Here is a 24,048-nt window from a genome sequence, read left to right as displayed (position 1 = left end):
GTGGGTTTGTAGGCATATGTAGTTCATCAAAATGAATTTGAAATACATAAACGACCAGGTGTCAGTGATTGATTTTAAATAGTAATGGCTTATGATCATATTTTTAATTAAGAATGTAATCCCCACCTGCAATGTGGAAAATGTACTTGATCGTCCAAGCCTGTGAAAAGGAGGGTGCAAGGAAGACCTTGAGGTGGTCCAAATAAGAAGACTGGCGAATCAAATGAACTGGAGTCAGTAGAAGTCAGTGTCCCTCTCATCCCGATGGGCAGTGGGTTAACGGAAAGGAAAAGGCACTTCTAGAGTTGCTGCTCTTCCAAATGACGAGAGAAAATATCAGATGGATACTGCTTTCCTCTCTTCATATTTCACTTTCCACAGGACGGAAGTTCAAGGTAAAGGAGTTAGAGTATACAAGGCTAAGGGTCCTCTCCCTCAGGTGTTGCTTCGTACTTTCAACTTAGATAAAAGCTGGAATTTCATCTCCAAATTACCAAGCATTTTCCTTGGCATTTCTCCATTTCCTTTCATCATCCTCAGCGGATTTTTATTGGTGGTTTTCATTATATTCTAATGACTATCAAACATAACTATTCATATCATAAATATAATTCTCATCAACATAGACTGCTAATTCAAAAGGAGATGGATTATCAAATATTTACCACTGGAATTTAAATTCAGATAGGTATTCACTTAGTTGTTAACAGATATCAACTAAACTCATACATTAATTGTCCTCCGGTCTTTTCAAATATTTTACTGGAGAAAGACTAGACTATTGTGGTTGTTGTTTAATGGAGTGAGTTTCTGACAGGTATTATGTTGCTGTTAGGGGCCATCAAGTTGATTGCAATTCTAAGCAGACCCTGTGACAGACTAGAGCTGCCTCCTGGTGCTCCAGACTGCAATCCTCATAGGAGCATGCCTGCAGGCATTTCTCTGAGGAGTCATTAAGTCAGTTCAGAAAGCCAGCATTTCAGTTAGTAACCCTCCAGGCCAACCCATAGCCATCCTCTAGTCAGGTTAGATCTGCCTCTATGAGTTTCTGTAACTTTTTAAAAAGTTACTGTAACTCTTAAAAAAGAAACATATCATACAATCCAGTAGTTTAATCATATGAGATTATAACCACAGAAGAGTAGTTTGAACTACTGACTGCAGTTAACCATCCACTGAGTAACCAGTATGGCACTAGCACTCCTGGTAGGGATCCTTATAGCTACTAAATGTTAGTCTAATTCTTCCTCTCGTTTAACAGGCTCACTTACTGACTCTTTAAAATATTGCCAAATGAGTGGAATATCCATCAATGAGGGAATGCACAGATGAATATAATATTTTCTGCTAGTATATTGGTGTTTGAACAATATTCAAGCAGACAGTAGGAATTCACTATTAATATGTCAAGAAAATGCTATTGACTGAATAATACATTAATAGAAGAAAGGAAAATCAATTTCATCAGCCAGAATATATTTGGATAGAAGATCAATGCATAATGTTGAATGAGTCATTTCTTACTCTGTCTCCAGAGAAGCTGAAACTAAAATTATTCACATTAACGGTAAACACAAGACAATAGACCCTGCTTGAGATTGTTAGTGGGAGGACGGTGACAAATTCAGATATTTGGAAATATAAATACTTGCTTTTATCTTCTTATAGAAATTCCCGGTGTGTTCTTTTCCAGCTCTTTTTAAATAAAGGAAACATGCAACCAATTTATTTTGATTTCTCCTCCCAGTGCTTTTTCTCTGCTGTTGAAAACACACAAACATAGTTAAATAGGAAATACACATATTTTCTAATAAAAAAAGCAAGAAGGTTGCAAGTGCCCACGCTCGCCAATTCTGACTGGTTGTTTTGATGCTGTGAGATACAGACATGTGGCGAAAACACAAGACACTAAGCAGGAGATAAGCTACTCAGTTACAAGTGTGTTTTAGATTGAGATGCCGCTCAGAATAGTTCTCAACATACCACAAGCATTCTGAAGCACAGGACAAACATAACACAAAGAAGAGGCCGTTGTTTCCTTTGTGCTGGGCAGTTTTGGTTTAAGGATTGTGTCTTAAATGTCCCTCTTCCCTATTTTGCTACCAGGTATGGTCAGTGTAGATAATATTTCATCACCCTCACATGCTGTGTAGAGTCCTTGGCGGCACACAGGTTAACATAGGCAGTTGCTAATGGAAAGCTTGGGATTTCAAGTTCACCCAGAAAGTCCTCTTGATCTACTTCCCAAATTTATTGTCTGTTGACAAGCCAATGGAACAAAATTCTACTCCAAGCACACGGGTCTTCACGAACCACAGGACGTTCCATCCGCAAATACTTAAAAAATTAAAAATAATGGAAATGACCTATTTCTCTAAGTACCCTTATTTAGATTGAGTATATGGCAGCTACTTTAAACATTAGTAGGTGGTAGTCCATGAGCTCTACATTTCTATCCAGCATAGAGATAAACTAAAGATCATATTCACTTGTTTTAACAGAACTCCCACATTGACATAACCAAAAGAAATCTTTAATTTTTATTGGGGTTTGTTTGTCTGGAGGAGTATTTTCTACCCTAGGAAAGCCCATTTACTCAGACTTTATAGAAAGATATGGAAAACGTGCAAAAACAGTTTCTGCCTACAGGATTACATCACAAAGGTGCACTTAAACTCAGCCAATAAGGTCAGCCAATACCCTCAACCATGCCTCCTCAGTTAGTGCTAGGGGAGGGGGATAAACATGGGGCCCAAGTGGGTGGTCGCCCTCCTGAGCTTCTGCTCTCTTGGGATTTCCTGCTCTGCCTTCAGCATGCTTGGCTCTGTACTCCTGTTCCAGTATTCCAGCCACATGTTTTCATCAGCCGAGAACTCTGGCTCGGTCTCTGTGCAGCCTTGCACTTTTTCCAGAGATAGCATGTACTTTTGAGACTGTAATGCCCGAAACTTCCCTTTTCCTCATAAAACTTACTTGCATTACAAAGGTTTTTCTGCCGTGTGAATTCTTTCACATGTGAAGCAAGAAGCGAAGTAAACCACCCAGAAACCTAACAGTATTATTTCAAATATCTTAACAATTAGAGAATAGGAGCTCATCCTCCAGGACAGGAGTCCTTGTAGCATAGTGGTTACATGGCGGGCAGCAGTTCCAAACCACCAGCAATTCCACAGAAGAAAGACTGGACTTTCTACTCTCCTGAACAGTTGCAATCTCAGAAACCCACTGGGGGGCGCTGTGAGTCAGCACTGACTGCAAGACAGTGAGGGTTAACCACAGTCTTCATATTGTCTAATGGTAAGTCCTGGGAAGGCTGCTAAAGCCTGGTAAGGAATTCGTTAATTATCAAAGAGCAAATGTCTGCATATTTACATTTTAAAAGTTTTAGTATAGAATTTTTCATACTGTTAACATTTTCCTAATATAGATAGAGAGTTATCCAGTGCAGATTTTCTCTAATTAATTTAACACAGAATTTTTTATCACAAATTATCTTGCAGAAATTAGGTCCTAAATTATAATGTAAGAGCAATAGAATTGTCATCAAGCAATGTGTTTTGAAACAATCTTTCTAAATTACAGGGTTTTCTAAACACTCATGTTATTGGGGTACAGGGGTCCCCAACATTTGAGTGGGTCCTTTGTAGGAGCTCTGTGACAGAGACAGGCAGACAGCGGGGCACAGGGCTTCTCGTCTCTATGTCAGGACAGAGAGAATGAATGTATTTTCCAATGGGTATTTATAATGGGGCTTACACTTCTTTCAAAGGCACGTGCATCATACACCTAACATGTTACACAGTCAATGGGTAATCTCACAAGCAGGTCACATAATACACAGGCAATGCTGTGAATCATCATCTTGCTGAGCCCTCCCCTGGGGTTTGCTACATTTTATGGTGGTTTGGCTATTGAACCTGATTGTTCCTATCTACAGATAACCTGGAGGCACAGAGACTAACCAGAAGCAAGCATGAGACATCTTTTTTGGTAGCTCCTTTGTGTCAGTTCCTTTATGGGGGGCGGTGATTGGAGGCACTCTGTCCAGACATGAGCCTGTGTATTAAGATTTCCTTATATCTCATAACCGTGAGGGTCTCCTTCACTGGAGACGGCTTTGAAGACTGTGATTATGAGTCTGGGGGTTTAGTTGCATTGCATTCTCATCCAGCCCCTCAGTTATCACACCATGTGTTGTTTTTTTTAACCAGTTTCTTACATATCTCAGATTATTTAAAATTCAGAGAATTTATTCACAATAAATTAAAAAATAAAATGTTATCATCATTATATCTACAGATATAGTCAAAAGCATTTGATGCTCATTGCCTACAAGTTGACCCCCATGCAGAATAATAACCTTTAGCACAGCATAGAGAGAAACAGTATTGTACCATTTTCATGAACCTTGGTATATTTGAGTCCAACGATGTTACTATTGTGCCATGTACTTTTTCATCCTGACTTAATGGGTCTTGATTACTGATCCAAGTAGAATGATATCACTGACAACTTAAATTTCTTCATTTGTCTTGATGCTGTTGGTTGGTGCAGTTATTAGCACCTTTGTTCTCTTTATGCTTAGGTGTAATTCATACTGGAAGCTGTTGTCATTTAAATGGAATATATTTCAAGTCTTCCATTTCAGCAAGTAAGGTATTGTTATCTACCTATCACAAGTTATTACTGAATCATCTTCCAATCATGATGCAGAGGTCTTCTTCATATCATCCAGGTCTTCTTTGTTCAGAATAGATTGAATAAATAAAGTAAAATGATAGAACTCTACTGCACACCTCTTCCAATTCTGAACCATGCATCTCCCCCTTGTCATATTTCAACGACAGTGTTTAGATTCATGTATAGCTTCTGCATGTGCACAACTGAGTATTCTAGAACTTCCATTTTTCATATGCTGAGGAAAAACTTTAAAATTATTACAAACATATTTTCCGGTGCATTGTTTGATAACAAGGAAAATCAAGTGCATGCATTTTCTCTCATTTTAATGTTTTCCACATTCAAGAGGACGATATTACTAAAAATAATATTAACATTTAATCAGAGACCCAAAAGACAAATCCACTTACATCGATTGGATTCCAATTTATATAAGCCACACAATTAGAGTAGAACTGCTCTTTATGGTTTCTAAGACTAAATCTGTGAGGCCAAGAGCTTAAGCCTTTTCCTGTTATGTGGCTCGTTGGTTTGAACCCCAGACCTTGTGACTATTAACCCATTGCTTAACCCACTGAGACACCAAGGCTCCTTCACCATAGAACAACAGCAGCACAAACAATTGTGACATCATTAGCAGTGCTGAACATACTGAGTCCTAGAAAGAAGAGGGTGCAGTCCTGTTCAATTATGATCACTTTGAGCTGTTTGTAGAATGTTTAGCACAAATCAAGTGTGAAAATATGTAACAAATTCTCAATTTACTTTACTCTAAAGTAATGTGGGTTTGACTGTATTGTGCCCTAAGTATTTAGGATGATTAGTATTTCTTCAGTTCAATATAATACCCATGGGAGGAATGATGATAAATTATATATTACTTAAAATTTTCTAATGTCTAGTATTTTGCATGGCACAATGGGTATAATGAGACTAATATTTTTAATTTAGTATTTTAATTTAATTTTTTTAATGAGACTAAATGCATATTTACTACTTTGTGCACACTATGAGCAAACTTACTAGACTATCATGGAAATTATGGAAAGTTATTTGATTCTTCCACAATTGAATAAAGCCACCAGAAATAATATAGAAGTTATACAGTCAGAGTGTTGCCCACACTGACTGCTGGTGACATATCATAAGTGTCAGAAAATATGCAAAAAGGAATCAGAGATGCCATTTTTCTTGAGGAGCTACCTTCAAGTATTGTGTTAGTCTGGGTTGACTACATAAGTTCATAGACACTCATGTGTATAAGAAAGAGCTTTATATAAAGAGTAATTATATACCAAGCAAACATCCCAGCCCTGTCCAGATCAAGTCCATAAGTCCAATATTAGTCCATATGTCCGATATCAGTTTGTAAATTCCTCTTCAGACTCACTCACACAACACATGCAATGACACTGTATTCAGGAAGATCACAGGCCAGTGGGTGGAAATTCATGTGGGTCCAGTGGTGGTAGAAGCATCTCAGCACTGGCCTGGGTCTTCACGTGGCCCCTCAATCTCCAAGGTTCTGGGACCATTAGCATAGCTCTATGTGGCTTGTCAGCAGGAAGACAAAGCAGAAAAAAGTGTGTCCTACCTCCAGGGAGTAAGAGAAGTCCCAGAATCCTCATGAGAAGGCCACACTGCTGTCTAAAGGTGGTCATAATTCCAGGCTTATCAAAGCCTCCCACAACTAGCTACAAGAATAACACCTGAGTTCCCCTCTGCTGTCCAGCCCGCTCCTGCATTCTGGGGCTTTGCATCTCCCCTCCCCAGCCAGGAATGGAGTGATTACATCAGCCATCCCCTTTCCAGCTCTGGGCCTTTGAGCATGGGTAATGATAGATAAGTAGTCACTAATTTGCAGCAATTGAAGAACATCTGGGATAGTTACCTGTGACATAGCTGTGCAGGAGAGATCCAGGAGTGACAAAGGAGTGCATCCAGTGGAGAACTCAGATCCAGTTGGCCCCAAATCCACTCTGATAATCTGGTCCCCTTCCCTTGGGGGAAGCACAGCACAGCCCTGATACCTGGGCACCCCACAAATCCATTATGGAAAGAAAAAATATTGAAATGCTTAAAATTCTAGGCTGTGTTCCTTTGTGTAACTTTTAATGTAAGCCACCAGAATCTGATCCTGGTATATCAGCATAGCATTAACATAATGAGATTAGCAGAACTTTAATCCCCAGAGCAAAATTTAGGATTTTTACATAACAAAACAGGAAAAGCCAAGGGCTGAAAGTCATAGCCCAAACCAAAATATTAGTTCCACCAGTTTTGAGCTCCAATGAGAATCTTTGAAAGACTGCAGATTGTGGCCAGACAGTCCAGACCAAGTTAATTCCCATGCTGCTGATACCCCCCCCCCCAACCTGGCCCAGTCACAGGCCTAAACCTGGTCTATAGTCCCAGGCCTAAACACACACTCTGAGGCCCCCCATTGCCTCAGTTAATTTAGTCACTTTAGCATCTCATTTACATAATAGCCTAACCCACAACCATAGTAGGCTACAGGTAGTCCCTGAAACTACTCTTAGGAGTCACACACAGAGAAAGAGCTCAGGGTCCTTCGGTCTCCTGGGAATATGTTGCCCAGTTCTTCCAAAAGGACACACAGACAGCATCATATTTCAAGAAGAAAATAAGAAAAGCAAAATGCAACAGTGGACGAAGTCCTAAACCTAAGAACACTCATAGAAGAAACACATTGATCTGCAACAAAAAGAAGTCTTCAGAATGCTGCTTGAAGGAATATAGGATATGAGGGAAGCAACCCAGAATAAGCACACAATGACAGAGGAGATTAAATCCGCGACAGAGGGGATGAAGTGCACCATAGAGGGAATGAAGTCCACACACCAACGGGAAATACAAGCACTAATGGATGAGGTAACAGAAGGAAAACACAAGTTAATGGGGCTCAAGAACAGACTAGAAGAAGTGGAGAATTGAACAAGTGATCCTGAGACCAATGAGGCAGTCTTCAATAACCGGATAAAACAGTTAAACAAGATACTCAAAGAGGAGGAAGAAAACCTGAAACTAATGACAGATGCTATGAAGAGGAAAAATATTTGAATAATTGGTCTTCCAGAACAATACACAACGGAGAAATCAATAGCTAAATTATGCAGGGATAATTTCCCCACCTTACTAAATGAGAATCAGACATTCTTACAGAAGGCTAAGAGGACACCAGTATTACTAAACCCCAGGATGAACTCACTGATGTTCATAATAGTTAAATTATCCAACTTTGAGGAAAAAGAGAAAAATTTAAGAACAAAAGAAAAAAAGGCTGTCACATACAATGGTGCTCAGATAAGAATATGCTCACACTTACAAGCAGATACCATAAAGAAGAGGAGGCAAAGGAAAGGAGCAGTGAGCAAACAACGCCATACACAGGGGAACAACTAGGGAATTTAAAACAACAACTAGGAGGACTTAGAGATCCGGGTGGTGTTGGAGCAACAGCAATCACATGAAAGGAATTACTAAGAGGAAGAAGAAGGCCGAATGTGATGGTGGGCCAGGAGGAAGGTAAAAGGAAACAGGAAAGATCTAGAAAGCAAAGCTAGGGATAGAGGTATAAACATAGGTGTGCACTTATGTAAATATATTAATTCATAACTATAGAGGTATTGGCCTAAGTACGTAGATTTATATGGCAAGACCACAAACAAACAAACAAACAAAACATGTTGTTGAGAATGAGGAGGGTTGGAGCAGAGACCCCAAACCCATCTATGGACAATTGGACATACCTCACAGAAGTGTCACAAGGAAGGGATGTGTCAACTAGGGATTAGTATAGCACCGATAAAGCACACAATAATCCTCTGGTTCTTTGAGGCTTCCTCACGACCCACTATCATGACCCCAGTCCTGCCTTTCAGTTCTGGTTAGCCTGGAGCTTGTACACTGCTACAGATAAGAGCACAAGACTCATGGAATCCAGGTCAGATAAACCTCTCAGGACAGAAATGGGAGCAGCGATACCAGGAGGGTGTGAGGAAGGAGGGAGGAAGAGGGGATGAAGGGAGAACTGATGGAAATAATCTATGTATTACACCTCTTTGTACACCCTTCCCACATCCCCACAGGGAGATGAACAACAGAAACATGTGTAAGGGAGACAAAGGTCAGTGTAAGATAAGCAAATAATGATAGTTTATAATTTACCAAGGATAAAAAGAGTGGGAGGGGGAGAAAAAGAGGAGCTGATACCAAGGTCTCAGATAGAAAGTAAATGTTTAGAAAATGATGATGGCAACATATGTACAAATATGTTTGATACAATCGATGTAGGAAATATTATAAGAGCTGTCAGAGCCCCCAATGTAATGATTTTTTTAAATGTTGAAAGGGGAAAAAGTATTCAATATGACATATTTTCAGTAAATGCTCTTCTAAAATGAGGATATAATTAAAAGTAATAAAGTTGATAAAGGTTTAGAGAATTTGATGCAAACAGGATTTCCAAGATAATGTGGTCCAAGGAAAACTCTAAGCATTTACACTGAAGGAAAATAATTTCATGTTAAATATATGGCAACATAGAGTCTTTAACTCAATGTTCTCCTTTTTTTTTTTTTTTTAAGAAAATTGACTTTTCACTCATGGAAAGGTAATCATAGTGAACTTGGGGGTGGCTCAGTCATTAAGCCATCAGCTGCTAAGATTTTGGATCCAACCACCAGGCTTTGTGAGGTATCACGTTGTGGCAATCTGTTTCTATCAAGCTTCAGAAGTCCTATGGGACCGTTCTATTTTATAGGATTGCAATGAGCATGACTAGATACGACAGCAACGGGGTTTGGTGGGCTTATAATGTATGTGAACTGAAATGTAAAGTAAAATAGTGCCGAGATGAACTCTCAGAACTGTTTCAGGGAATAGAAGTCCCGTCTTCCTCCTGTGGTGCGGCAGGAGGTTTCAAACTGCTGATCTTGCAGGGAGGAGCCCAAGGAGTAAACATGACATCATCAGGAATCCCTAGAGCAGAGAATGGGAGAAAACAATTATTAAAGGCTATAAAGCCAATGTTATAATATATTTAATAGTAGCTCTGACATATCAGAAAGATATACAACTTTGGAAACTCTAAATAACGCTGAGTCAAAATCGACTGGGTGGCAAGTGGATTTTGCTGGCTTGGTGATACGTTAAGGAATCCTGTTGTCATACTGGTTTAGGGCTTGACTATGAACAAAGGGTTGATGGTTCAGAGCCACTAGTTTCTCTGTGGGAAAAGGATATGGCAGTCTGCTTCTGGAAAGATTTACAGCCTTGAAAATGCTATGAATTTTGCCAAGCTTGTAAATTAAAAAAGAAAAAGCTTCTTTAAAAATTGCTATGGTGTTATATTTACACTGTCCTACAAATTGCTAAGTCAGAATTGACTTGAAGACAGCAGGTTTGATATTTGGTGATAACTTTGCAGAGCCATATCAATTGTTACCTCTTTATTGTGGTCTGTGGTATTTGATGAAGTGGTGATGAAGTCTTTAGTGAGAAATAAACAGTTTAATATTATTTGAAATTGAAGACACTTGTTATAAAGTGGCATGAAGGTTAACTATTACTTTAAATTTCTTAACCAAGTCTTAAAAACAAAAAAGCTTACTGTCATTGAGTCAGTTCTGACTCATAGTGTTTCTATAATGAATAGCATAACTCTTTCTGTAAAACTTTAAATCTTTACTGGAGTAGAAAGCTGGTCATTCAGAACTGCTTACCTTTTGGTTAGCAGCCCACCTTGTAACCCACTACACTGACAGTTGAGAATGTGAGAGGAAAGCAATAAAATAAAAGGAAGTGTGTTAGTTTGGGTTGACTAGAGAAACAAATCCAGAGACACTCATGCATGTATAAGAAAGAGCTTTATATCAAAGAGTAATTTTCTATTAATAAAAATCTCACCCCAGTCCAGATCAAGTCCGTATGTCTGATATTAGCCCATACTCTGATACCAGTCCATAAATTCCTTTATAGACACACGCAACACACTCAGTCATGTTGAATACAGGAAGATCACAGTGTAGTGGGTAGAAAATCTTGTGAATCCGGTGGCAGTGGAAGTATCTCAATGCTGGTGCGGGTCTTCATGTGTGTCCTCCAGCTCTCTGAATGTCTGAACAGCAGGAAAGAGAAAGCAGAGGGAAAGTCTGGATCTGGCATCCAGTGAGCTATTTATCTCCATTGTACCTCCAAATGAGGTCATCAAGCTGTGACCTGATTGACAGGCTAGACTCCACCCTTCGCTCAAGTTGACAGATTATGTAACTGCCACAGGATGCATTGTGAAAAATGAAGGAGGAGGATTCCTGACTTTAAACGTTCTCATCCTTTCTGTATAGTAAATCCATCAAACCAAACCCACTGTCTTTGACTTGATTCTGACTCAGTGATCCTACATCGGCCTTCTGAATCTTTAAATCGTTAGAGAAGCAGAGAGTCTCATCTTTCTGCTATGAAGAAGCTGATGAACTTGAACTACCAAACTGGTGGTTACCAGACAGCACCACTAGGGATCCTCTAGATAATAACCCAAACCAAATCCACTGTCATCAAATCAATTCTGACTCATATCTATTGTACATAGGACTTCTAACACTGTGAACCTTGACAAGAGAAGATAGCCTCATCTGTCTCCCTCTTAGCTGGTAAACTATAAGCTCACAGATTTCAAATCAGTTTGACTCATAGTGGCTTGCAGGGCAGAGTAGAACTGCCCTTTTGGGTTTCTGAAACTGTAAATCTTTACAGGAGCAGAAAACCTCATCTTTCTCCTGCAGAGCAGCTAATGGGTTCAAACTATTGACCTTGCAGTTAGCAGCCCAATTCATAATCCTGTAGGCCACCAAGGCCCTACCTAGATGGTAAAGAATGTTAAAATCAATAAATAGCTATGAGAAAATTTCAAACCAAGGATACCACCAGAAAAGTACTGTCCATAGGAAAAAAACCTAACATATAACTGCATCACTTAGATTTTAGAAGCTCCAATGGCGATATTTCAAAATCCTATTTATTTCAAACAAAGGGTTCTGTGAATGTCCAAGTTCTAGTGTGTGTAAATAAATTAACTCTAACATTAGAGCCTTTAGTAAGTCTAAGGGCATTGTCAACAGTAGCACAAGACAGAGAAGAGCATATCGCTTATCTGTAACCAGTTAGTGGATGCCACTTGTATCTAATAGAATTAAATTCCAATAAGTTTTATAGTGTAGCTCCAACATGTCATAGATGCAGAAACATATACTACTTAGATGGAAAGAAACAAACCCACGTCTATTCTGCCTCATAGTAAACCTATAGGACAGCGTATAACTGCTCCTTAGAGGTTCCAAGGTTGTAAATCTTTATTTATGGCAACAGCTTCATTTTTCCTCTGTAGAGTGACAGATGAATTTTAGCCACTGACCTTGTGATAAGCAGCCCAACACATAATCAGCCATGCCCTTGAAAGAGATATACAGTCCCATGAAAAAGGAAATTTTGGATCCCATGCTTTCTTAAATCGAACAGCGTGCTGAGTGAACTCTTCAGACTTAACCTGTACTGTTTTTCAAGAAAAAGAGGCATAACTTAGAGGATACAATCAAAATTCCAAAGGATAAAACCTGGAGTCAGTGAAAACCACCTGTGGGCAGAACAAGGTTTAAGCATTAATCTAGGGAATTGTAACATTAATTGACTGTATTTCAGAACTCCTGGACCAGTGAGTTTGCTAGGCCTCCCATCCATGGTTTGAATTATAGATCCTGGTTATCCAAAGGCTTTCCAACCATTGCATGATGAGACTACTAGAGAGAGCATTGATCTTGTGTTTAACAGCTTGATTTAGATCTGATTTAATTGACAATATCCTAAACTTCTAACTGACATAATGTTTTGAGGAACAAGAAGGGAATTAATATATCTCAAATATTAGGGAGATATTACAATACTGAGTAATTCGATGGTTAATCACTGAACAACACAGGAAGCAGCAAAAGAAAGCCTCACAGCATGTGACAGTTGAATATTGAATAAGGAATTCTTTTCAAGAGTCTATGTATTTTATTTATTTATTTTAATGATTTTTATTGGCGGCTCTTACAGCTCTTATAACAATCCATACATCCATTATGTAAACAGCATTTGTACATCTGTTGCCATCATCATTTTCAAAACATTTTCTTTCTACTTGAGCCCTTGGTATCAGCTCATCTTTTACCTCCCTCCCACACCCTCCACCGTCATGACCCCTTGACAAATTTTAAATAATTATTACTTGCATATCTCACAGCATTTCTGTCTCCCTTCACCAATGTTTCTGTTGTTCGTCACCCTAGTGGTGATGGTGGTAGTTGGTTTCTACATTGATCATTGCGACCATTTCCCCCTTTCTCCCCCACCTTCCCCTTACCCACATGGTATCGTTACTCTATTATTGTTCATCAGGGGTTTATCAGTCCTGGATACCGAGAGTCAAGAGCTCTTATCTGTACGAGTGTATATACTCTGATCTAGCCGGATTTGTAAGGTAGAACTGGGGTCATAATAGTGGAGGACAGGAAGCATTAAAAAACTAGAGGAATGTTGTATATTTTGTCAATGCTATACTGCTGGATTTGTAAGGTAGAACTGGGGTCATAATAGTGGAGGGCAGGCAGCATTAAAAAACTAGAGGAATGTTGTATATTTTGTCAATGCTATACTGCACCCTGACTGATTTGCTCCTTCCTTGTGACCTTTCTGTGAGGGGATGTCCTATTGTCTACAGATGGGATTTGGGTCTCCACTCTGCCCACTGCCCACTCCATTCACATTGATATGATTATTAGTTTTGGGTTTTCTGATGCTGTCGACACCTTATGATCACACAGACTGTTGTGCTTCTTCCATATGTTTCCCAGCTAGATGGCCACTTGCTTGTCTTCAAGCCTTTAAGACCCCGGATGCTATATTTTTTAATAGCCGGGCACCATCAGCTCTTTTTACCATCTTTTCTTATGCATCTATTTTGTCTTCATAGACCATGTTGAGAAAACGGGCATCACAGAATGCCATGTTGTTAGAACAAAGTGTTCTTTCCTTGAGGGAGTACTTGAATAGAGGCCCAATATCCATCTACTGCCTTAATACTCACATATAACTTGATGGATGACACTTAATGATAACAACATCATTTATACAACATATAAACAAGTTTTGCTTAAAAGGTAATTTTTATATGATTTCTGAAGTTCATTGCAGGAAGGAGCTTGGTGGCATAATTGTTAATTATTGGGCTGATAACCATAAAGTCAGCAGTTTGAAACTACCAGTCCCTTTAAGGGAGAAAGGTTAGACTTTCAACTCCCGTAGTTCTACCCTGATTTATAGAGTTGATATGAATCAGAATCAATTTGATGACAGTGAATTTGATTTTTATAAGTACAGTGTCAGGGACTTGACTGAAATCCAAGCTAGATTCAGAAGATGAGATGATCAGGGAAACCATAGCTGATATCATATGGTTATCTTAAAACATAGTACCAGAATTATATTAGTCAAAAGAATTTGACCCTTTGGATCATAATAAATTATGAGTAACATTCTAAAGACTGGGAATTTCAAAACACTTAATTGTGCTCTATGAAACGCACGCATAGACTAAGAGGTGGTCTTCAAACCTAATAAAGGGACACTAAACGGCTTAAAAGAAAGAAAGATATGTCAGGCATTTAAGCTTTTTTTTTTTTCTTTTTTACCCTACTGTTCAAACTGTATGCTATGCAAATAATGAAGATGAACTCTATGGAGAAGAACGAGGTCTCAGAGTTGGAGGAAGGCTCATTAGCAACCTACAATATGGAGATGGCACGACCTTGCTTGCTGGAGGCAAAGCGCACACGGAGCATGTACTGGTGAAGTTTGAAGACTCCAGTCTTCAGTATGTATTACAATTCAAAATCAAGAAAACAAAAATCCTCCTCATAACTGGACCAGTAAGCAATATCTTGATAAATGGAGACAGCGTTGAAACTGTCAAGGATTTCACTTAACTTGAATCCATAATTGATGTCCATATGAGTAGAAGTCAATATATCAAGTGAGATATTGCATTGGGTAAATCTACAAACACCTCTTTAAAACATTCAAAAATAAAGATGTAACTTTGAGGACCAAGATGCATTCAATCTAACATATGGTCTTTTATTGCCTCATCTGTGTGAAAATATTGGACATTGAATAAGGAAGATTGCTATAGAATTGATTTCTTTGAATTATGGTATCAGCAAAGAATATTGAGCATACCACAGACTACTAGATGAGCCAAATCTATCTTTGAAGAAATACAGAATGCTCCTTAGAAGAAAGACTTCATTATACATATTTTGCACATGTTACATGGAGAGAACAATTCCTAGAGAAGGATACCATTGTTGGTAAAGTAGAGGATCATCCCAGCAGAGGAATACCTCAGTAAGAAGGACTGACACACTGACTACAGCAGGGGGTTCAAGTAGCAATATTGTATAAATGATAATGATCCTGGCACTATTTTAATCCATTGTATTTAAGGTTACGCTGACAGAAAACTGACTGGAAGGCATCAGACTACAGCAGTGATTCACTGGAGATTCTCTGGATGATTAAGACTTTTAACATGCTTAGCTACTAACTGAACGTTTGCACATTTGAATCGATCTTGTGTTTACTAGGAAGAAAATATAGGCTATCTATTTCTTCAAAACCAGTCATGGAAGAGCCTTTGGTGCATAGTTCTGCTATGATATACATGAATCACATGAGTTGGAATCAACTCCATGCTGACTCTTATTAGTATACATAATTAGAGGTTACTGAGTTGATGGTGGTGTTTGGCCTCTAAGATGACTTTAAACGATGACCACCTCCTGATATTCATGCACATGCAGTACCTCTCGTAATATCCTGGGGTTAAGTCACTGTGTGACTAGCAGCAAATGGCAGAACGCTAACAGCATATGGATGTCACCTCAGAGATGCAATTACAGGAAACTAAAAAGTTAGCTTTTTTCAAAATTTAGGGATTAGGATTTAGAAATTTAGAACACAAGATAACTTTCCACTTGGTAGCTACATGTTCTCATTACTGCTTATCTCTATATGCATGCAATTTGTTTTTTTAGTAATAGTTGTCTTCTTTGTATAACTTTATTTTCTATTCTATTGTCACAAGTGTTCCTGGTCTTTGTAGAAGTGAACAATCTAGCCATCTGTCTGCTTGTCTATTTACTTACATATACACAAAGAGCTCCAACACAATTGCTTCCCTGCCCTGATGACTGTCTTGGTATAGAACAATGATATACTGAAAGACAGTTAATTATTTAATATAGTCAATACTTAAATAATAACAGTAAAAGAATTACATGAAACTCGATTAAGTTATAAGAAATTTTTGAAATATTAATAAAATATAATACCTGACAAAAATACAATTTTTATTTAAGTACTTCCATGTTGCTTCTTGATTGGCAGCCTCGCTTGCACTACTGTTGCTCTTACCCTAGAATCATTTAACTTTAGCCAGTTTTTCCCTGTAGGAGTAGGATCCCATTCCTTCAGAAGTAGGCCGATGAGACAACAGTCATTGTGTTTGGTATATTAGAAAAAGGTGACTGCTCTTCTCTGAACTTTTATGTTTATCTTTGAAAAATACTTTTCTGCTTCTGCTGAACTTACAGCAATTATTCTGACAATATTTTTAGCTCTTTGAATACTTTCAGGAATTCATAATATCTCATGGGAATTTGGGGTATAACACAAAGCTGAAATGAATGACGGTGTGTCATCTTCTGGTTGTAGGGCACTTTTTCTCTTATGTTACAAGTTTGATTGCTGAAGTAATGAACAAAAGGGAATACAAATGTAGCATGTCATCAAAAGGATAACAGTCCCATGGAATGAATAAACCAATCTTATAAGCATAGGTCTAAGTACTCATACCCATGGGCAAAGTAAATGTTACAGCAAGTGCTTAGAATACTCTGCTGCACAGATGAGACTAGAGAATAAGGAAAGCAAAATTGTGGTTTCCACCTTAGGCAGCTGCCCATCTGCTCACCTTAGAGAGAACCCTGATTACAAGAACCATTCGAACAACCAAACTCAATAAAAAACAGGCATGATCTGCTGAGTCATTTTGAGCTGGCTGAATCACTACTGCAAGGGACCTTCAAGATGTTTGTGCACAAATTCCATTATCTTTGAATTCTATTTTCCATGAATTATTTATAGCAACTTTCTGTATGTTCCTGGTCATAAGATTAATTACAGAGCTTCCATATATAAAATTTTCATTACTCAGGAGTTAAAGAATTTACATTTGGATTATTTTCATCCTCTACTTACTTCTATGAAAAGATCTGAAATATGTATTATAGATTGAATTAAAAATACACGTTGAAGTCCAACCCCTTTACCTGTGGATATAATCCTGTTTGAATTAGGATTTTTATTTGTTATGTTAAGGCATAATGATGTAGGCCAAAATCTAATCCTTTATGAGTAATTTTTAAGGGGACTAACAAAAAAAGATAGCAAATGGCTAAAAAACACCAACCATTGCTGACAGTCATTAGAATCTAAGGGAGAGCCCCATAGAAAGAATTGACATGACCAGGTCCGTATTTTAACTCTCAGCACCCAGAACTATGAGAAAATAAAGTATTATTTAATGCCATTTTATGCTGGTTTATCATGATCTAGCCAACTAAGTTACTCAATTAAGTCCTGCTGACTGTTAAATCAAAGTGATAGTTGATTTACGTAGATTTGTCATTGTGGTGGTTTTTTTTATTGTGCCAACCTGGCCGATGAACACATGTGGGATTAATTGAAGGGCAGAGAGATAAATGGCTCCATGAGCCTCACCTGTCTTGTCTTTTTCTCTATGGTGGTCAGAACAATGTGCAGCTGCCTTAGCCAGTTCTCTGCCTCAGCTGGAAAGGCTCACTTTTTTCAAGATATACCTGAGGAGAAGCCACATGGACCTACCCTGATGCATCCCTGGATGCTGGAGAAGCTGCATGGAGACCCTTGCCAATGCTGAGATGCTTACACATTCACTGACTCGGCTTTCCTCCTGCAGTCAGTGTCATTGGGTGTGTTTTGTGAGATTGAGGAGGACATTGCAGATCAGTGTTGCACATGTGGGCTAATGTCGGACTTTGGGGCTTGGACAGCACCGGGTAGGGATGATTTCTTAATGTACACTTAACCTTTATATAAAACTCTCTCTTTTAAAATATGAGTGTCCATGAATTATGTTTCTCTAGTATGCCCAGACTAACACAGTCATTTTGTACTCTTTGTTTTGTCTTTTATGTATTTACTTAAATAGTAACTTAGTTAGCTTATATGACTTCTTTAGAATTCCATACACCTGGAATACATTGCAGGAGTACATAATAAATGCATATCTAAAGGTGGTCTCTTTTGTCAGTCAATAGAGTTAGATACCCTTAAGTTCTGTACAATATATGCTGCTAATAGATAAATCAAATAAAATTTCACCAAAAATACTGTTCTGGCATTTATTTCATAATACTTTTCTTAGTTCTTACATGATTCTTCTATATCACAGTTATTACACTGGACTTAGGAGTCAGAAAACATCATACTTCTTTGTTGATAGAAGATCTTTTTAGATTACAGTGTATTAGAGGTTTTCTTGGGAGATTAAACTCTTTGACAATGGTACCCATATGTCAGTTAATTTTCTTATTCAATTAATGGTGCTTTTCTTATCAATAAGTGTTTAACGAATTGAACTAAATGCTTTTATACTCTCATTTGAAGCAACTTTCTGCTTCTAACTTCTAAAGCAGTGTGCCCAAACGAAAATATTTTCTATCACCCAAATGCGGCTCATTCACACTGATACAATTACCCCTGTCAATATTCTTGCCACCAAGTCTTCCAGCTCTGTCATCTTTATACAAAGTCTTGCTACTAAACAAGGTAAGAAGGTGAAGAAAAGCGATAGTTATGCAAAATAATCTTAAAAGGTTATATGGCTCTTACTTCTACACTCTTCAATTTCACCAAGCTGAATCGGCAGTGCTTCCTTTTAGTTTAATGAGTTTTTCTGTTGGAGTGTCTTTGAAGACGTCTTTAATCCTATTAAAGCAGTATTTCTTATTTTAATAGCATAAACATGCCTCTCGGATAACACCTGGAGAAAAGTGAGAGTGTGATTCATCATAAATATAAGCACTTAGAATATCCTTAAGTAGTATCCTATTTTTAAGTGGTCTACAGAATGTACCTAAGAGTTTCCGCTTGTCCCTTTCCTTTCTTAGGAATATGTATGTAAAATCCTCTGCATAAGAATGGTAAGGATTGCTATAGTCATCAGTGAAAATCCAGTTTTGAGATTTCTATTCAAGGTCCCTTAAGTATTTATAGTCCCCTCTGGAAAAGGATTCATCAACTTAAAGGATAAGATTACCATCATCATGGTCAACCAGATAGGATGTGACTGAGACCTGTCCCCCTCTTTTCTACTTTTTAAAATAATCATTCTTATTGAAAGATTGGGAGAAATGGGCCACTTGGTAGACATTGTCCACATCCATTTGTAATTCTGAATACTTACAACTTCACAAACCAAATAAATGAATAAAAGGCTACTTGTTGGGATCTATTATTATTTTGCTATTGAAGCAAGAAGTGGGGGCATGCTATTTCTACTAGGAATGGGTAGAGTTGAGACTAACAGGAAAGTGTGATGACTTAAAGAGAATAAATAATTTAAAGCCACCTGGCTAATGTCAAAAACCAATCACAAAAACTGAGTCCTTTAATTGGAGACTACTGCATGCCTCGTCCCTGCCCACACAACAAAACAAACCTTTTTCTGAAGCAACATTCTACAAGGAAATATTTAAATTCCCCTCTGCTGTTCTCCCATGAAAAGGAATAAACACTTTGTGCCATTTTAACCTTGTTGTAACCGATGCTACATGAACTCAAGGGGAACTTTGGCCTGCCTTGAGACTGAATGTATTCCATTTTCCCATCCATTGCTGCTGCAACAGACGCTTAGAACGAGACAGAAGGGAGAGGCAGGGAAGAGGCAAGAGTTCAGCAGTGTGGGGAAATCAGACACAATGAGGGAGGAAACAATAATCGCCTCTACTGTCTTTGAAAGAACAGAAACTGAAGGCACACAGAGTCCTATTGAAGTGGTGATACTGTGGAAATTGATTTATTAGAAACATAGTTTAGACTAGGTGACCTGTACCATGTATGCCTTTTATTTCCTTCTTTGCCTCAAACTTGGCAAAGCTTTTGCCCAATTTCCCTATGCAGAGGAATTCCTGCTAGAGTACTTAGTTTGGGCATATATTTTCCAAGCAGTAATAGAATATTTCAATATACCTTAAATATAGTTTAAGTATATGGTTTGCAAGTCATTTAGAAGCTTCTATCAATGCCCACTCTTGATGTAGTAATGTATTTCCAAGTCTGAAAAATCAAAATGCTCTGAATGTATATATAAACAGGAAAAGACAGGTGTTGTATGTTCAAGAAGAAGCCTTGTCAGTGTGATGGTTAAGTGTTCAGCTACTAACTGATTAGTTATCAGTGTGAACGCACCAGCTGTTCCATGGGGGAGCTAAGGGGTAGTCTATCTGCCTCTGAAACAATATAGGGTAGCTTTACTCTGTCCGATGTAGTCACTATGAGTCTGAATCACTCAAGTGCAATGGGTGTGGTCTTGGTATTAACAAATTGATGTGTGAGGGCTTCTGCTTTGTATATATACATATATATATATAATTTTATTCGGGGGTTCTTACAGCTCTTATAACAATCCACATATCAATTTATCAAGCACATTTGTACATATGTTGGAGAGCTTCTGTTTTTAAAAAGGAAAAAGTGTAACTTTTGACTAGCTCTGTGTCATATCAGTATTTGATAAAAGAAAAGTATGTTGTTGTACCAAGATAAAACAGCACAATGGTAGTCAAACTTTAAAGGACCCCTGGTGTATAAAGGTTAATCACTCTGGACAGAGGAGAGGGGTTGAGGAATGTGACTGACAGCCAAGAAGCATGGACAGACCTTAGCAAATACCAGAGTGGTCCCAACAAAAGGTAATTCCGTGCTCCCAAGGAGCCAACAATGGTGGCAGCAGTTCATTGGCAGGGAGCTGCCAGAGGTTCAGGCCAGGTTCAGAGAGGACGTGACCAAGGGACAGCAATGTGGATGCTGGATAGCTCTTGCCTTCAAGCACGGCATTCCAGAAAAATGCTTCCTCGTGTTTTACTCACGATGCCAAGGCATCGAAATCTATGGATAAACTAGGAAGAATGGGAATTCCAGAACTCTTCATTGTGCTCATGCAGAACTTGTACATGGATTAAAAGACGCCTGTATAAAAGGAACAACGGAATACTTACTCCCTGGTTTAAAATCAGGACAGGTGTGTGTGAGGGTTGTATCTTTTTTTTTTTTTACTAATAAATCATTTTATTGGGGGCTCTTATAGCTCTTATAACAATCCATACATCAATTGTATCAAACACATTTGTACATATGTTGCCATCATCATTTAAAAAACATTTTCTTTCTCATTGAGTCTCTTTTTTCCCTTCCTCCTCCACCCTCCCACCCTCGTGGACCCCAGATAAATGATAAATTATCATAATTTTCATGTCCTACACCATCCACTGTCTCTCTGTCCACATTTCTGGTCCCGCAGGGGTGCAGGGTGGGGTGGGGGTGGGACGTGGGTTAAAAGTCAATCAGTTTGTTCAATTAGCAGTCTATGATACTTTCAACACTCTTCGTCAGCACCACAATTCAAATATAATGGTCATTTATTGGTCTTCCTAAGTGAATGTCAAACGTTCACATGGATATGAGAAAATGGAAAATACCATGGCCTGGACCAGGCGCACTTTACTCCTCTAAGCCACTTCCTTGCTTTTCAGTACTCTAAAGAGGTCTTGTTTAGCAGATTTTTCTAATGCAACTTGCCTTTTTAGCTCTTGAGTGCTGCTTCCATGAGCATTGATTATAGATCTAAATAAGGCAAAATGCGTGACAACTTCAGCTTGTTCCCGTGTATCATAATGTTACCTATTGGTCCCATTGTAAGAACTTAAGTGGCCATCTTTACATTTAGTCAGAATCCATACTGAATGCTGCAAGACTTGAGCATCATCAGCAAGTACTTCAAATCCTCCTCACTTTCAGCAAGTAAGGTTGTGTCATCTGCCTACCTCAGGTTGTGAATTAGCCTTCCTTCAATCCTTATGCTACGTTCTTCACATAAGCAAGCTTTGCTAAATATTTGCTCAGCATATAGATTGAACGTTTATGAACTGAAAAGATACAACCCATTATGTTCCAGCTACATTGACCCTTGACTCCCACACCAGAGAGGACAGAGCCAACTAAGAGGGCTAGGGAGAGAGAGAGAAAGAGAGAGAGAGAGAGAGAGAGAGAGAGAGAGAGAGAGAGAGAGAGAGAGAGAGAGAGAGAGAGAAACTCTCACATCCTGACCCAATAAGCCTCAAGGACAACATTCCTGCTCAGAGCAGCCAATGCACAGAGAGGACCATGGGGCTGGCCCCACCTTGAAGCGCGACACCCCCTCACTGCCTCACAGTGCTAAGAATCATGCCTGGTCTGATACCCCACAGCAAAGCTAAACCTGAAGGAAGTGCAACGGAGCCGCAAGGGAGCAAAGCAATAAAGTCCTGAAAATAGACTTCGGAAAGGTAGGCAGGGGGTAGCACTTCACCAGATCTCATTGAAAACCATTCAGAAGGGTCAGCAGACAAACCTGAAACTATGTATAGACTCCCCCCCACCCCCATGTCTATCCATATAAGTCCAAATCCCCAAACCTTTAGTGTTTATAACATGGATGCTACCGTAAAGTGTGGTGAAGAAAACAGATGGTGCCTGGTTATCATTTGAAATAGTGTCTGGGATCTTAAAGGTTTGTATTCAAACAAGCAGCCATCTGAGTGAGGAGTCTACTAAGTCCACCTAGAAGAAGCACGCCAGTCGGTGTGTCCAAAGATGATGATAACAACATCCAAATATGGTGAAGGGAAAAGTATCAGCTTAAATTGTGACCATCCAATTTGTAGAAGCTTCTTGAGGATGGTGGGAAGCCCAAACCCATCTGCAGAGCATCTCATCAAATGAAGCACCTCCCCTCTAGCACAGGCGAAGAACTTGACCGGCTTAACATCAGAGAGAGAGAGAGATGCTTGTGAACTTCATTATGGTGGATCTAGTGTAGGTATAAGGTGATGCTTGGTCAGTTGACCTCTCTCTTGACTCAACTTGAATTGGCTCTAGGCTGAAATTTTTTTGCTCTGCCACAACAGATAGTTCTTCTCTGTCTTATCACCTTATCATTCGACCTCCCTTTTTACCTACTTTAAAATTTCAGTTTTTAATATTGTCTGCTTTTTTGTGATTGGCTCTTAAATATTTGTCCTTTTCCTCTTAATTTGATAAGAATGAATCCTGTGATTAGAATTATCATGATCTTACAACCACCAGGGGGAAGTAAGAGTCTATATGCAGAGTTTGGATTTAGATACCAGTGAAATGTGAGTTTATTCTGATCAAATCCTCACAACAGCTTGAAATTGATTTTTAACTTTGATATACTTAGAGGGAGCTTTAGTGGCATATTGGTTACCAGTTCGGCTGCTAACCACAAACTAAGCGATCAAAACCACAAACTGCTCCAAAGGAGCAAGATGAAGCCCTCTATGCGCATAGAGTTACCGTCTCAGCAACCCACAGGCTCCATTCTACCATGTCCGAGAGAGTTGCCATGAGTTGGAATCAACTCACTGACAGTAAGATTTTCATTGTTGTTGTTTTAGATATAGGACATTTTTCATTTATTTTTCCAGGAGATTGCACCTCATCATATGGAAGATGGCCACTTTTCATCTTTTGCCATTGACATTATTATGGTTTCATTGTTGTTCTCCAGGATAATAGGCTCCCTCACTTCACTCCATTGCCAAGATAGCGATCAGGATTTATCTAGCAGCCCCCCATCCTAATGATAATTTTTATTCAATCCTTAAAATTTCAGGTCTTTATTATTATCATTCCCTTCGCAACACAGTTAGAATACACAAAGTCTACTGAATAAAATTGTTGGATTTCTCATTTAGCTTATGTATCCTCAGTATCAGGGGAAGTAAGCAGACAAGATTATTGAAGTTATTTTAAAAATTAAAAGTCATAGTGGAAATAAACTACAAAACTAAGAAATTTGAGTCACTATATTACCTAGGAAATATTCATAGAACCTGATAAAGTACACTATCTTTTTATAGATGAACCTCA

The 24,048-nt window shown here is 38.6% G+C and overlaps 1 long non-coding RNA gene across 1 annotated transcript in view; it reads left to right on the top strand.

Moving 5' to 3' along the window:
* LOC142429429 (uncharacterized) overlaps positions 1-18,069 on the top strand; it is a 70,226-nt gene extending 52,157 nt beyond the window's left edge. Inside the window, exon 5 of the long non-coding RNA XR_012780426.1 lies at positions 14,464-18,069. This is a non-coding gene — a long non-coding RNA (uncharacterized LOC142429429). The remainder of the gene's footprint in view (positions 1-14,463) is intronic.
* Positions 18,070-24,048: the final 5,979 nt, after the last annotated feature.

This window comes from Tenrec ecaudatus, chromosome 16 (assembly GCF_050624435.1).
Source record: "Tenrec ecaudatus isolate mTenEca1 chromosome 16, mTenEca1.hap1, whole genome shotgun sequence".
Classification (NCBI taxonomy): Eukaryota; Metazoa; Chordata; class Mammalia; order Afrosoricida; family Tenrecidae; genus Tenrec; species Tenrec ecaudatus.
The sequence above is the reverse complement of the archived record's forward strand: the minus strand, read 5'-3'. Positions and strand labels throughout refer to the sequence as shown.